This window comes from Rhopalosiphum padi, chromosome 4 (genome assembly GCF_020882245.1).
Source record: "Rhopalosiphum padi isolate XX-2018 chromosome 4, ASM2088224v1, whole genome shotgun sequence".
Classification (NCBI taxonomy): Eukaryota; Metazoa; Arthropoda; class Insecta; order Hemiptera; family Aphididae; genus Rhopalosiphum; species Rhopalosiphum padi.
Window position 1 is genome coordinate 10,208,098 of NC_083600.1, and position 16,327 is coordinate 10,224,424.

Below are 16,327 nucleotides of genomic sequence, written 5' to 3' on the forward strand. Positions count from 1 at the left end.
CCTAATCATCGTTATTGTTTTCTGTGGCTCGTCACAGAATATAAAATATTAATCGCGTACAGCCGCTGCCTTTAACTTTAATTTAAACAAACATAATATTAGGTATAATAATATAATATAAATTAATGAATTTGCTATTTTAAAATTAAGGTTCAACGTTCGATCGATGATATTTAAGTTCCTATTATCCTGTGTACGATACACCTATTGGGCTTTGGCTATTTCCTAATTCGTAAGTTTTCACAATTTACTATGATTTATAATTTATTAGATATAAAATACAAGGTATTAGAAAAATAAAAGTACCTATAAGAAAATAAATAGTAAATACTAATTAATATGACGATATACCTTACATTCATAATATAAAAAAATAAATAAAAATGATCTTATATCTTCTGAGTGAAATTTATAACTTGAAAATCTAATTTATATATGACAGTACTGCGTCAAGTGCTTACACAAGTTCTATTTCAGACTGATGATAGAGATTTAAGAGGTTCTTGAAATTAATTCTGAATATAGTTACGACGCGTATGTTCTGAACCGAGAGATGGCGCTATGTGTGGTGCTACCAAAGATTATAATATAAAAAAATAATATTTATTTATTTATACGTGACTCAGCAACCGCTGTCGGTTCTAAATTTCGTAGATTTTATAATCTGTAGAAAGCAGCAAGTATTCTGTACGTTAGGGATATTCTCGCTAATAACAATAAAGATAAACCTCTTTTATTTATCAACCAAATAATTAATATACGAGAAATAATTGAACACAATAATAACAGAAGTATATTTTATAAAATGTATTCATTAAAAATGTGTAAAACAAATCGACTTTAGTATTATTTTGAAACTTATTAAGAATTCTTCAATTATAAATTGTATTAGCAACAGGGGTTTTTTTTAACGTCTATGAGTTCACATTTGGTAGGTACTGTAAAGAAGATCTATTGTAATTGATTTATTGTGGTAAGTACCTATTGAGTATACTAAATTATTTATGATTATATCAGTACCTAAATACCTAATATAATATATAAAGGTCATATCAACAGAATGTTTGAATTTCGGAATATTTGGAGATTGATGTATAGTTACTAGTTAGAGTACCACTGATTTATGATTGGCAAGATCGCTTCCTACTTCGGATTTATAAACTGATGTTATTGCAATGTTGCATAGATACTTCTATTCTAACTTTCTAAGCCAATGTTTAACCTTTTATAGTTTTATGTACTCACGCAGTCATGTCTTACAAATAATGACAATAATTGAATAAACTAAGCTCAACAATGAATAAAACTCCTTTGGCTAAATATTATAAGATCTCAGATTATGGTAATTGTTTACTCCACATTATTATTAATAATACATTTGTCAATTATTATATTTTTTAATTTCTGAAATTTTATTTTTTATTTTTAAGTTGTTTTAAGAAAAATGTTATGGTGCCTATTTTTAAAATGGAAATGCATTCTGCTCCCCTCTTGATGTACTAATCCCTATTTACTATTATACTACAACCTGATACTAGAAGTCTACGATTACAGTTAATCTATACTCTTTAGGTCTTAGTACTAAAATTACTACCATATAGATCAATATTTAATTATACAATTATTAAATGGTATTTTATTATAAAATGTTAAAATGTAAGTATTAAAAGATGTTTTTGTACATCGTTTATTGTTGGTTATACACTTATACCTCTGATCAGTTTAATCTCTATTATATTCAGACTTGAGACTTCAGTCTTGTTAAGATAAAAAGTGCAAATCTTCAACTACCGCGACTCGCGAGGTATCAGACAGAATGAATATAATGGGTTAGGGATGACATGTACTGTTCACATGCCGTTTCTTAAAATCTGTTATGAGAGGTTGTTCGCAGTAGGTCAAGACTATTATAGAAGGGTATTTTTGAATTTTGAAGCGAACCGGCTATGTCGGCGACACTCGGCGCCGGCACCTATATATAGCTGCTATAATAATACAATACCAATCATTCGAACAATCAATGCATTTCAAATTATTGTCACACTCGGCTGATCAATGTCTATTGTTAAACCCATCATATAGTAGATTTTGCAGAATCAATAAAGTTTCAGGTAAAATTAAAATGATATTAGTGGCTGTGGAAATAGATATTTGGATGCTCAACGTGTTGTACAAACTATACTAAAACTAAACATAATAGGTAGGTATATCTAATAATACAAATATTGTATATTACATAATAAAATAACGGCGATATTATATTGGACGTTATCTATAAAATCTATGTTTAGATATTAGGTTGAAAAATTCTCATTTATTTATTTATAAATTGTTATGTTTTCTTCGAATACCAATTATAAATATATAATACATTTACCTAATTACCTGAATAGTTCTTATTATTTTATTATTTATCATGGATATTTTCATTTTTTATGTTTTAGATTAGATCAAATTTATCTAAATACAATTTTTTTTCGTATAAAATAGTCATATAGTTGTAAGTTATAACTTATAAGTATATAAGTACTATCTAATTAAATTTTACTGAACTACTTTAAAACTCTCATCTCGACAAGACGACAACTCGTTATGTATTAAATGTCTGAATTGTAAATATACATACATATAAAATAGGAGTATAGTTTATACTCCATAATTTATGCATCTTACAATCTACTCTATTTACTGTGGATGGAAACACGTTCAAATGTATATAACTAAATCCCGCTGAATCGTATAGACATAAACACGAAAGTATTGAGGTAGGTACATATTATGTTTATGTATTGACACATTTTACATAATCAGCATATTATAAAATGCGTCTCGTTTACCACATGTGGTGTTAATTGTATAAACCATAATATTTTCTATACGTATAATATGTATATATTTAGTTTATTATGAATACAAAGCGTCAGAAATGACCATTGACCATTGGTGTTTATTTTTATAGTAGCTATAATTTTAGAACACACCTGTCACCTAATATTACTTTTAAATGTAAATGCCGAACGGGTTAATCATTTAGATAGTAGATAATTCAGAATATTAAAAACGTTTAAAGTACAAACATCATACTAAAATTACCTATATCCGCAAATTGTTTTAAAATCGGCCAATGATGCAGTTATAAGTTATAAGTACAATGTACATACTATTAGACCAATATTACATTTATAATGTAATGTACTTATGCATTTAAGTACAGCCAACTCGGGATATAATTTGTTATAATATTACAAATCTCGATGTCACGAACGAAACTATCGCTTCTTTGAAATTTTTTATAATGCAAGTTGACTATATTTCCAATAAACATTGTATTTCTAATTATCATATGTCCCTCAGTCGAATAGTTGTCTCGAATTTACTTAAATGTAAAACGAGTAATCGACAATGATGGATATCACTATAGACGTATTTAAAAACTATATAGATACCTATAAGAAAATCTTAATAATATGTCTATGGATAAAACGCGAATACTGTGACACATTCACGCATTATAGTCAATATACTGAAATACAATTAGAAAATATAATAAGAAATACAATTTGAGATAATATAAAAATGTTGATCGTACTTTTTTTACGTATTTTTATAAAAATGCACTAAACCCCACTATTTTTTTTTTTTTTTGAATGCCACAAAGAAATTTTAGTAATTTGATCCGAATGATTTTAATTTAATTGGTAGGTACGTCGGAATTTAAAAGTATAAGTAGATTTTATTTTTATGTTTTTAGGTACGTTTTTTCTTTTTATTTGTATGTTGATAATTTATAGTTGGTAGTATAGGTAATAACTAATAGTCAATAGGTAGCCTTATACGTAGTTTTTTTTATCGTAATGGATTCACAAACGTATTGAAAGTGACGTATTTATTATGAGACCGTTAGAAAGAAACGCGCTACACGATATTATTACTGTTTATTAGTGTTTACCTACCATTATGTTATATATTTACAAAAATGGTCGCAAAATGTAAATATTAGGTTGAGATCATAAATTCGAAGCGACCGAAGGAATGCGAATAAATTAACACAATAACAAACAATTTCGACTACATTGTTTGGTCTGAAAATAACAACGTAAAAAGTAAAAGGCCATTTTTAAACTTAATTTATGTATATAAATATTTAAAAAAAAAATCATACAATTCTTAAAACTAAATTCAATAATTTGATTGAATTTGGTAATATATTAGTAATAATTAATAACAATAATTTTTATGACAATTCATTTTAAGTCAAAGTCTATGCAAATCATAATATTCATAACTAAAAACGTACCTAAATATAATATACGATTTATCACAGTAATTAAACATTGCGGTCTGTGACGTATAAACGATTTTTTTTGGGGTGCGTTTAACAGTCAGTTATAATTCTAAATATAAAATGTATTAATTTTATTTGATTGGTTTCTCTTTCTTTATTTTAACTTATTTGCTTGGTATAATTTTATAACTCAACGAACTTACTTATAAGTTATCTGTTATTTAAATTGCATTTTCATTTAAAATAATATAACTATGACTATAACTACTATTTTAATTATTATAAGTGTAGAATGTAGCAAATTAGATATACATTTAGCTGTCTAGATCTTAGATATCTTCCTCTATTAGCAGAGATAGCCAGGCAGTATTTTATGTGGTTGGCTAAAAAACAAAAAAAAACCCAGTGCTATATGACTCATTAATAGATGTAAGGCTTAGTCCCATTAAATTATATTAACTCCTTCCCACCTCAACAAAAATAAGGTTTATTCGTATAATATAATAATTACTTTTTTCCTTAGTCCCAGTTTTTAATTTTGGTAGAACATTTGGCCCTTATCAGAACAAATTATTAAAAGTCTATACAATTATTTTTTGAGGTGTACTAACATGTACAAAAATACTGTATTTTGTAAATTTTATTTTATTTAAGAATTAAAAAGTATTTGATTACAATATATTTTTTGATTATAATTCTGTAAAAACAAAAACTTAAAGGTATTCCGAATATAATAAGTTAAAAGTTATTAAATATTAAATAATAACCTAACCTAAATAATAATAAGTTTAATAACATATCTAATACAAATTTTTCAGTTGTAAAATACAGTACATATTACAATAGATTGTATGCACTTTAACATATAATCCAAAATAATATCGTGTTTGTGGTCTTAAAAATGTCTTGGGTATTTAGTTTCTAAGAACCCGTGCTCTATAGTGGTCGATGGTTAATATGGGTTAAATTAGTTTATAATTATTATGAATATCCACCCAACTATATTAGTAGTTGTATAGCTGTATAAATCATATTCCCAACCAGGGTGCCGCGAAATTATTTGAAATATATTTTTGGTCTATATAAAAATACCAAGGGTGTCATGAGTCAAAAATGGTTGGGAACCTCTGGACTCTGGTATAAATATTAAAATATATACAAATAACTAATAATATAAAGTAAAGACATCAGTTTTATATATTTCATTACAATGAATATTCTAGTTTATAAATAACAATTTAATATTTAGCTCATACCTACGTGGTTACTAAATATACATCATACACACTATATTGTAGGCATTTCAAAATTTCAAATTGTTTTCAAATCATTTTAATTTTTAATCAAAAGATGAAAGAATATGATTTCAGTTTAATCAGGTACAATTTTTATAAGCATTTTTTTCAAAAATCAAGACAGCAGTGGACAGTTAGTCCAATTGGCTATTTTTGACTCCACACCATTCTGATTTCGCCAAGCTACTTCTGTGTATGGACTATGGACTATCACTATATGATACATCCACTGGATTTATATAATAACACATGCATAAGACTGAATCGCTTCAATTTAATTAATCATTACATTTTGATTTATGTTGGCCATTAGTCTTATCAATAATTAATTTTTATTAGAATTAATATTTCACATTTAGGTATTTGCTGTAATAAATTATTATTATCGGGTTATTTGGGCCATGATAAAAATAAATATACTATGTCTATACTCTATGTAGTTTTTAACAAAAGTTAATGAATTATGAGTTATAAGGTTATGGCCAAACTTGATGATTCTTATAAAAACAATTTATGCTTACGTTGTCTTTTGTTTATTTTATTTTTTGTTTATCAATCGTCGTTAGGTTTTTAGTTTTTTTTTAATGTCATTAAAAATGCTTTTGCTCCATCAAAAAACTTAAAAATTTAATAGAAACTGTACACAGAGCCGTGCCGTTAAGATTTGGCGCTCAGGGCAAAATTAAAAATATTCGCCCCCCCCTATTTTATTTATCATTATGCATTTACATTTTTTTGGCACCTTTTTAAATCATGCGTCCGGGGCGCATGCTCCCTAGGCCCCACTCCCACGGCACGGCTTTGACTGTACAGAAAAGCGGTACTTACATGCCCTAATGACATTTTTTTATATCTAACAACCTGGCAAGTAATAATGTTTGTTGTTTTGCATATTTGTAATTTAAAAATTACATTGGATGGGATATTTTTTATAATGTACTTTAAAACGGTTAATGCAATTATTAAATTGAGGCATGGTATCTGTGGTATGATTATGTAGCTTTCATTGATCAGTGAGTATTACATAATTTCAGTAACGTCAATATTTGGGCTCTAGTTGTGTGTTTGGTTATACTGTTATATATAGGAACTAAACAAGCCAAACGCCATTTACTATTCCTGGAGTTTACAATAGTTACTAACATTTGTTTTACTCCATCATTTTAGCAAATAGACGACCAGAATTTGAATATTATTAAGCATTGCTAACGTTTCCCGCTTTCGAATTTGCTCAACTATATTGTTCACTATATGACCGACAGTTATTACCTCGACCGTGGTTATACTCAGGTGCGGTAACCGCTGTATAAATTCGGCAACCACAGTCAACATTTTACATGGTAGGTTTACGCCAATATATACTATAACTATATTTACTAATTTACCACATAATATTATATATGTGAATGAGTATAATCGTTATATTTTTGATTTTGGTTGTCGTCGTTCCGCCAGTCTTCAGGAAATGCAATCGTCTGGACTCTGGGGGCTTTTTACTCAGCGTTCATTATGTAATGTCATCCGGTACTCGTTTAAATCCTTCTTGTGTCATTATTCGTAAAGCGTAAAGCGTAATGCGTATTAATATAGTGATGTTTAGTATGATAAAATGTCTGCAGAATTAGTCTTGTAAGTATATTTGCGAGCTTCGACATTTCTATTCTGGAAAATGCATATATTTTAACCTAGGATTATAAGTTTTGGCAGTGCATTAAGGTAAGAGTATAAGACAAGTATAATTAATGTACATTAATTTACCTATATTATTAACAAGTTTCTAAATTCATTATTATTTATACTCCTCCCTATCAGTTTTATTTGTAAGTTACCTTATGTTGCTACATACCGTGTTGCTGACCGTACTCAGAAAAAATTTCCGGGGGCATTATACAAATTTTAGTAAATGGTGTATAAAATAATGATGAAATAATTTCTAAGTTTGCGAAACGCGAGAAAATTTTAGAGGGGACAGGTAACTCCTAAACCCCTCCAAAGTACGGCTTTGTTATGTAGGTATAATAAGTAAAATGCTCCTATGACAATTTTGTTGAGAACCTTATTGGGGAAATACTCAGTTACATCTGAAAAAAAGATATATTTTTAGTAAACTAATGACCGTAGTAACATCCATCGACTATTCTTACCGTAAAAAAACCACAACCATAACACTGTCGACTAATGTCCTACAATTATATTATATTGTTTATAATTATAATATATGTGGTCATATAGATATTACATTACTTTTGTATACACTCGTAATTAGGACAAAAATTAGTTTATGTTATATTAATATTTTTAAATATACTAATTATAAACTCAAATATGTATTTTTATATACATTAAAATGTCACATAGGTCGTTCACCCCAAGTCTTACTAAAAATGTCTTTGGGCGGATGTCGATATGAGTTATGAGATCGCCTAATATCATTTTCATATTTATTATCGTATTTGATTCCAAGTATAGGTGTAATGTATTCTTATTATTAATAATAATATACGGCGTGCTACAATAACACCCCCTCCTGCCAGCACGGAAACCGCGAGAGGACCGAGTATAATGTTATTAATAATAATAAAATAATAACATTTTTGTATGGGAATACGGTCGTATTAGATGGATAAAAATGTTCTTAAAAAAACCTCTTCTACACTACACGAGCGAGCGTGTGTGTTTGTTTGAGAGCGAGCACGAATTGTTATTGGGTTCCAGGGAGTAGAACAATTGTTGGCCGTCAGAAACCTCGCCCTCAATGGTTTCAAAAAAATGTGCTGATCCCGGACGAAAAATAATAACGAAAATAAATTGTATATATAATAATATAATGAGTGCGCGCACTGCACGATCACACGCTTGGTTCACCATCATTTCGGCTGACCTAGGATGTATCCGTTCGGGACTATCTAAAAAAAAAATCACAAAAAATATCAAAATCTAATAAATGTCGTTCAGTGTGTGTAATGTGAGTAATGTATAATACATACTGTATATATATTTGTCAGCGTCGTAGTACGTGTGTTAACTGTACGAAAAAAATTTGTACATAAATATATGTGTATAAGATATATTTTGGAGACATAATGTTTTGAGTGACAAGGTCAATGCGAGGGGTAAGAAAAACGTCGATTTTTTACAATGGGACGTTCTGTTGAAATTCAATAGGTGCAGGGTATATATTTGTGTATAATACATATAGTACAGTTATATAGGATTATTTTACAATATAGACAAATCACTCTCGTTTTTTTTAAATGTTTCTTTTATACACGAATACTCCTTTTTTAAATGTCTTAAAAAGGTTTTCTTATTGTCTGCAGAGACGATAGAAAAAATTCTACTCTGAACTTCAGTATGTCCTGCACCCATACCATTTAAATAGAACGGACAAAATATTTTTTTTTATAGTGCGTTAAGAAACATTATTTTGTTGATAATAGCTATACTACTATATATATATGATAATGATAAACTACTTTTAATAGGACTATAGGCTGTAATAGATATAGATTAGTTATTTTTTAGTTTATTATGTACGTTTAATACGCTAAATTGTATTATTAAACAACTCTAAATTATAAATTCCAGTATCGATATCAACTTTATAATAATGATAAAAAACGCCTTGACTTGCGAGAAAATACACTATTACATTTATTAGCACTTTCCATCGTAATTGGAAATACCCGTTGGGCGTAAGATTGCGCACATGACAAAATATTTTTATCCTTGTATTATACACGTTATACCGAGTAATACTTTTAATCACCTTGAACGGTTCGACGTGAAAAACAATAACAGTCGCATCATAAATGAACGTCCTTATTATCGTGTACCCAACAGCATAAAACAACTCTACAACAAAAGGTCCAAACAAAATATAGAGACGAATAGCTTTATAACTGTCTAAACATATATATATTATATATATATATAATATACATGAATTCCTCGGGGTAAGTGTGATATATAATGTATATACGTTTTCATATATGGGAAGTTATATTATTGTTACCATAATATATTGGTGTTTATTTGTCTATTGAGGAAAGAAAAAAATTGTTAGTAATTAAAGCACACGAGTATATAATGGCTTTTCACTGGAAAAACAAAAGATCTAAGTCATTGAATGTATAGGCGTACATCGTATATTCACGTTGCACACGTATGTTTAACCTGCAAAGCCACCGGTTATGTGAATCACATAAAAACAAAACCCAGTAGCCAATAACTAGAACAGCGTGGCAGGGTCCAGATGAATAATTGCCTCAAAACGCGTGTGATAGTGTATAAATTATACATATTTTTTTGTTTAAAAAAAAATAACAAAACATGAAATAATATAACCTGTACGAACTACGAGTGTCTCTCTGTACATAATTATTATTGTGTATAATATACGGGACCGCCGGACCACCTGACATTGAGTTCGTTTTCTCTTTCTCCGATAGACGCACCTGCAGTTCGCAGATGTATTATTGAACAGATATCGGGTTCGTGAAGAATGGCAAAAATTACACTCTTATGTGTGATCTGAAGGGTGACTGTCAAATTTCAAGGCAACATATATATATTTATATATATATATATATACATATATCCGTGTGTATAGACTTTAAATCCTAAGGGGATGAAATAAAACACCCTAAAATGCTTAATCGCGAAGTATATACTGAAAGAATTATATAAGCTTGAGGAATTTGACAAAAATAACGAAGTATTTTTTTGTTATGTGAATTTTTCTAAATTATTATTTATATAATTGTAGTATTGTATGCCAAGATATTTTATATCTTTCAATAGAAACTATATTAAAATTACGCATTTTGAAATCTTTAAGACACTCTATCGAGATGACGAAATCGATTATAAAAAGAAATAGTTATCTGGTAAAAAAAAACCCTCAGTATAAAGTATAATTTATACTATCATTTATGTACTTATGAATACTAAATTAAATTTAAGATCATAAGATATTAGTTAACAAATTACTTTCACTGAAATTATTACATCGATTACAAACATAAAATTTGGTATAATAAACTATATATAAGTAGATAGTAATTAGTAGATACTTTATATTGCAGCCTATACCCACGTACGTTTACGAGATAATAATTTTATTATTTAGGCTGTGGTCGTTATGATAATATTATTATTATAAGTATTTTTCTTTTTTATGTATGTATACATAGATTTTTAAATAAACCTGTCATTTTATTCTTGGGCATTATTAGACACATTGATATATACTTGAGTATAGTGTTATACATTTTTACTTTATAGGTATCCTTAAAATGTAAATTTTATCCATAGTCAATACTCAATAACCGTATATGTATCCATTAACATTAAGTATTGATGATATAGTTACACGGGATTCAAAAATATATTATATAACCAAATCCAAATGTCCTCATATATCGCATTATATAGTTAAAAACTCATAACGGTTGACACATGAATTTGAATAATTAAGCCGTACTTCATCGTAAATTTGTGTATTAGTTATAACTTATGGCTTATGAGGTTACTGTAAACTATAGTAATATAATAAGTCTAACCTTCTTTAAGCTCGCTTATGAGAAGACAATTTTTGGGTTTTACGTAATTATATGTATAATAGTAAAAGTTAAATATATATTTAACATGGATAATTAAATCATTTTTTTCGTATATTTATCTTCTATAATAATTACAATTAATATGAAAAATTATTCAATGAATATGTTTATACACTGTTTAATAAAATATATATTGAACCATTGTGTGTCAGAGCGATTTCCGTAGATATATTTTGTCCAAACAGATAAAAAAATGATATCAGTCATATAGTCATACATACGATGTTTTGAATGTTTTGATTTAAATAATATTAAAATCTATAGCGTGGAACATAAATTCAATCGATAGGTACACTGAGAACTTATCAAAACTGAGTCCTTGGCGTCCATTTTAAGTAAATAAAAACGGGTCAAATGTTTGGCAATAATAATATAAGCCCTCGAGAACTAAGAAAAGATCAAATCTAGCGTATCTATTATCATTTATATACATGTACAATATGTTTGTAGTTGAAAATGTATCTATCTTGAACGCCGTATAGCACGTTCGATTTTTCATTTAGTTTTAATACGTTATTATATTATGTGCATAATATATGAGAGTATTAAATCTTGTGGTTTTGCGCCCTAGGTAGACCAGTTTATATTTGTATACATTATACCTGTATATACGTATAATATATCCTTTGGCCTCGATCAAAAATTATTTTACGTTATTTAATTTATTATTTACGGTAAAAGGACGACCAGCTCTGTACGTATACGATGACTGGTCATTTCTTTTTTTTCACCGGCACTTTGAATATCAATAAAAATGCATTTTCCGAATTTTCAAACCACATCTTCTTATGGGGTTATAATACAAGGTAGTCTTGTGGTTCTATTTAACAAATAATTATAATTATACATTTGAAGTGAAAATAATTGTAGAATTTTATAAGTACTTTGCATTTACCTACTAAGTACTTGTAACATTATACCTAATTGTTCTTAAAACATTCATACATGACCTAAAATCAAAATTCAAACGTATTTAATAGCGACAGTAGTTGATTATTGAACGAGAAAAATAAGTTACTAGTTACTTAATCAATTATGTACCTAGTACCCAGTTACGTATAATTTACATCTAAGGTTAATTTAAAAAAAATGATGTGTTATCCGATAAAAGTTTGAATTGTGAATTTAAATAACTTATGTAACATACAAAAACAGATAAATAAAATCAATACTACAACAGTTTAGAAATATTATATTATAATAAGTTTATAATAATAATTTTTTCTAATTGAAATGATTAGAGAATTGAAAACTGTATTATCAAAAGAAAATAACTGATTTGCTATATAATCTACATTTAAAAAAAGGGATTTGTATTATAGTGTGTTCTGAAATACTTTTTCAATTATTGTCATAATATTTTAACAAATAATAACTAGATTGTATGTTCTATGTTTTTGTTTACAATTTAAATGGACTATAAGATAAAAATCTAAAAATGTACCTAATATATTTCATTTCAATAGTATACCTAATACCTACTATTATGGGATAATAATACAATTAATAGGTACTGAAAACAATCTATAATTGAGTAAACAAAAGAATATAATTTATAACTATTACTGGTTAATTACAAATAGTTGGTTAACAAATTTCTGACATACGATTAGTGCACCTAATTATTTTTTAATCGATTTAATTTTAAATTCATATTATTTCCATTTTCCATTTCCTCTAAAATCAGAAAAAATATATAGGTACCTTTTAATGTTAAATAACAGTAAATAAAAATACATAAATTAATTTATAAATCGACGTAGATACGCATCTTGATTCATTACAAATTCTAATCACAAATTTATGTGATAATCCTATCCTATGTGGTAGTACCATTCATGTCCATTGTTTGTCTTCTATAAACGCGTTTCCTATTTGCAATAACTAAACGGCTCAGTCTGACTTTATTATTATTGAAGTGCACGCGCAGATGAGTCATGTTTTAAAATTAAAATTGTCTTAGTATATAGTTAGAGTTTTGTTTTAATAAATCCATAGGGGCCAAATAAAAAATAAATAAACACTATTTCGTTTAGAACTTAAATCCAAGTATTAAAATCATAAAAATGTGCTATTTGTAGATCAGCAAACGACCCTCATCCTTCAATTGATTCTTAATTGAATAGTACACAAACATATTTTGTTATAGTTATATAATATGTAATATTAAGCTTGAAGGGTCGAAATTGTTTTTTACGTTTTATAGCTAATAAAAACACAGAAAAAAGTAAATTTATTTTTAATAAAAGTATATTACTTATTAGTTATTAGTTATTAATTTCTACTATAAAAATAGTAGTAATATAAGTTATTTGAATGAAAATTGTGTTAGAACTTTTAATTGTTACATTGTGTTTCTGATATAATTTTTTTCATGTTAAAAAAAATGTAGTTCAACTAAAAATCTTTTGACTGTTCAACTAAATTTTAGAACGTTAGTTAAATTTGATTATAATACCATTCATTGTGTGTTTAACGATATAAAGGTAAAACGAAATAATCGAACGCAAGACTTCGAGTTTTGTTTTATTTCATAAAATAATTAGTACTAATTAATACTTTTTTAAAAAATGTTCGCCCATGTGAGACCAAACACAATTGTTTACACCCCCACCTTTATAAGTTCAAATTGAATAAAAATATTATTTTTTAATTATTCTCTTAAATGTTTTTTTATCTTAAAAATTAAATTATTGAGAGCGAGTTAAATTTCGAAGTATGCTTGTTGTATTTAATGTATTTTTTTTACAGTATATTTAAATTTTAACAAAGTTTCAAGTGATTTGTTCTTACGATACTATACCTGAGTTTTTAACTAACCGTCATACAAAATAATATGAAACTTTATAAAATATAATGATAAATACATTAAACATTTATTAAAACTTTAATTCACTCTTAATAAGTTATTTTTTAAGATAAAAAGAAACTATATGTCGAAGTTGTTTAAAAAATAATTTAATTTAAATTCTAACTAAAAAAACTTTGTTTTGCTGCACATGCGAAGATTTTGTTTTTAAAAATTAATATTTTCAAAAATAAGTATAATATTATTAAGTCCTTAATGCAGTACAAAAATCCGAATGAAATTCAGGGTCATATACTCATATGTTTGAAATATTTTGTGTAATTATGTTACTTTTATTGTTGAACACAATGTATATTATAGTATTCTCGACTCACGTCTCGTCACTTGTAAGGCGACAATGGTTTGAACTTTGAATTATGAAGGCAAAAAAAAATTAAAATTTAAAAAAAATGTAACAAAAACAGCGGTAACTGTGTGTAATATTGAGGATATATTTATATATACCTATTATTATGTATGTATGTATTTACTAGTTTACTACTATTTATCAATGTATGAGATGTAAATTATTCAATAACAACATTGGATATGTTTAACATTACTGAAATCTACTACAGTGGGCCGAGCAACAATAAAATGGATAGAGCTTTTTTTTAATTGTGAACTCTAAAAACATATAAATCAACATGAATACCTATAAACATTTATGTGTCAATTATTGCTATTTTGTGCATCTGTTCAATTTTTTATGCTAATCAAGTATTACTAATTATATAAACTATACTGTGATATGACTTTTTAAGTTAATTCTACGAATGTAAATATTATTGTATTGTATTAAATTGTAATAATTCATAAAGGTGTGTATTTGGTATTTATGGTATTATATCAGATACCATTACAGTAGAGCCATGTCCATTGTAATAATTTGAAATATCGTGTTACAAAAATAAATAACTGAATTATGTTTAAAATATTGCAATTCGAAATTGATACGTCATATAAATATATATATATATATATATATTATTTATTAATTATTATGTATTATCATGCTAGAAATTATTATTTCTAATGTTTTACAATTTAAATGCGTTATGATTCTTAATATTGTTATGACTTTTGTAGATTTATTATTATTTTTATGGTTACGTAGCATTTATAAACTGTGGGAATAGTTTTTTTAAATACTTTTTTCTTCAATGATTTAAATAGAAAATAATGTATAATATTTTGTGTTTATCGCATATATATATTATATATATATATAGTCTTTACTCTCCATACGCCAAAGGGATATATTATGTATGAGAAATAATTGGTGCATAATACATATTTACCCTGATAGTTAATACTCAATAAAAATTCAACTTATATGATTTTGTAATGAAAATAATTTTAAACCTAAAAGTTATATGGGTAATATCTATAAAAAATAAAAATAAAATACAAATATAACTGTTTTTTTTTTTGGCAGTATATGATACCATATTTGAATTCTCTCCGTTTTTCTGATAAATCGTATATCACATAGAATACTTTATTGTTGTCTATAATCTATTCGTGTAGTTTAAACACATTAATTATTTTTTATTCAAATTAAATATATGAATGTTGGGATCAGAAAATATTTTTATCTAGATATAAATAAAATATCTGAATTCAAAAATTATCTAGATGTAGTTTAACAATGAAAAGATTTATTATATTTAGATAGAAACGAGATGTTTTTATTACAGATCTATTAAAACATAGGTACTTTAGTAACATAAACATTTTTTTTTTGATACATAATATTAATAAATATCAATATTATAATTATATTATCATATTATTTTAGTTTAAATCACTAATAATTAAATGTTAAATAATTTAAATGGTTATCATTTCTACGTAAGATTGATATTATCTTAAAATAATTTATTGATTACACATTAACATTATAAAATTATAAATCCATGTATACATTTTCGATGAACCAGTAGTATTATTACCTAAATAAATCTAATTATTAGAACCGAAAATACTAATAAAATTCACTGCCAGCAAATATCAGTACCGGTTTAAGTTTAGGTTCCCTAGATAGTCTACAAAGGATTCTGGTAAATTTCAGGTTTTCTATTCTTACCAATATTTTTAATTTCGGTTCCAATCCCCGTAGTAATACTATATCCTAATAATAACGCATACCTCTTGTCGTTTCGTGCCATAAACCGTATTTTCGCGGGACTATAAATTTTACACAATAATATTATTGTTTATGAATCGTGAATGGGTGCATAATATATACTAATAGCGATTAGCCCATGTAGGT

General features: G+C 26.7%; 1 protein-coding gene across 1 annotated transcript in view; it reads left to right on the plus strand.

Moving 5' to 3' along the window:
• The window catches only part of LOC132929161 (BTB/POZ domain-containing protein 2-like), a 46,172-nt gene that overhangs the window by 3,224 nt on the left and 26,621 nt on the right, over positions 1-16,327 (plus strand). The gene's annotated exons all lie outside the window — the stretch shown is intronic.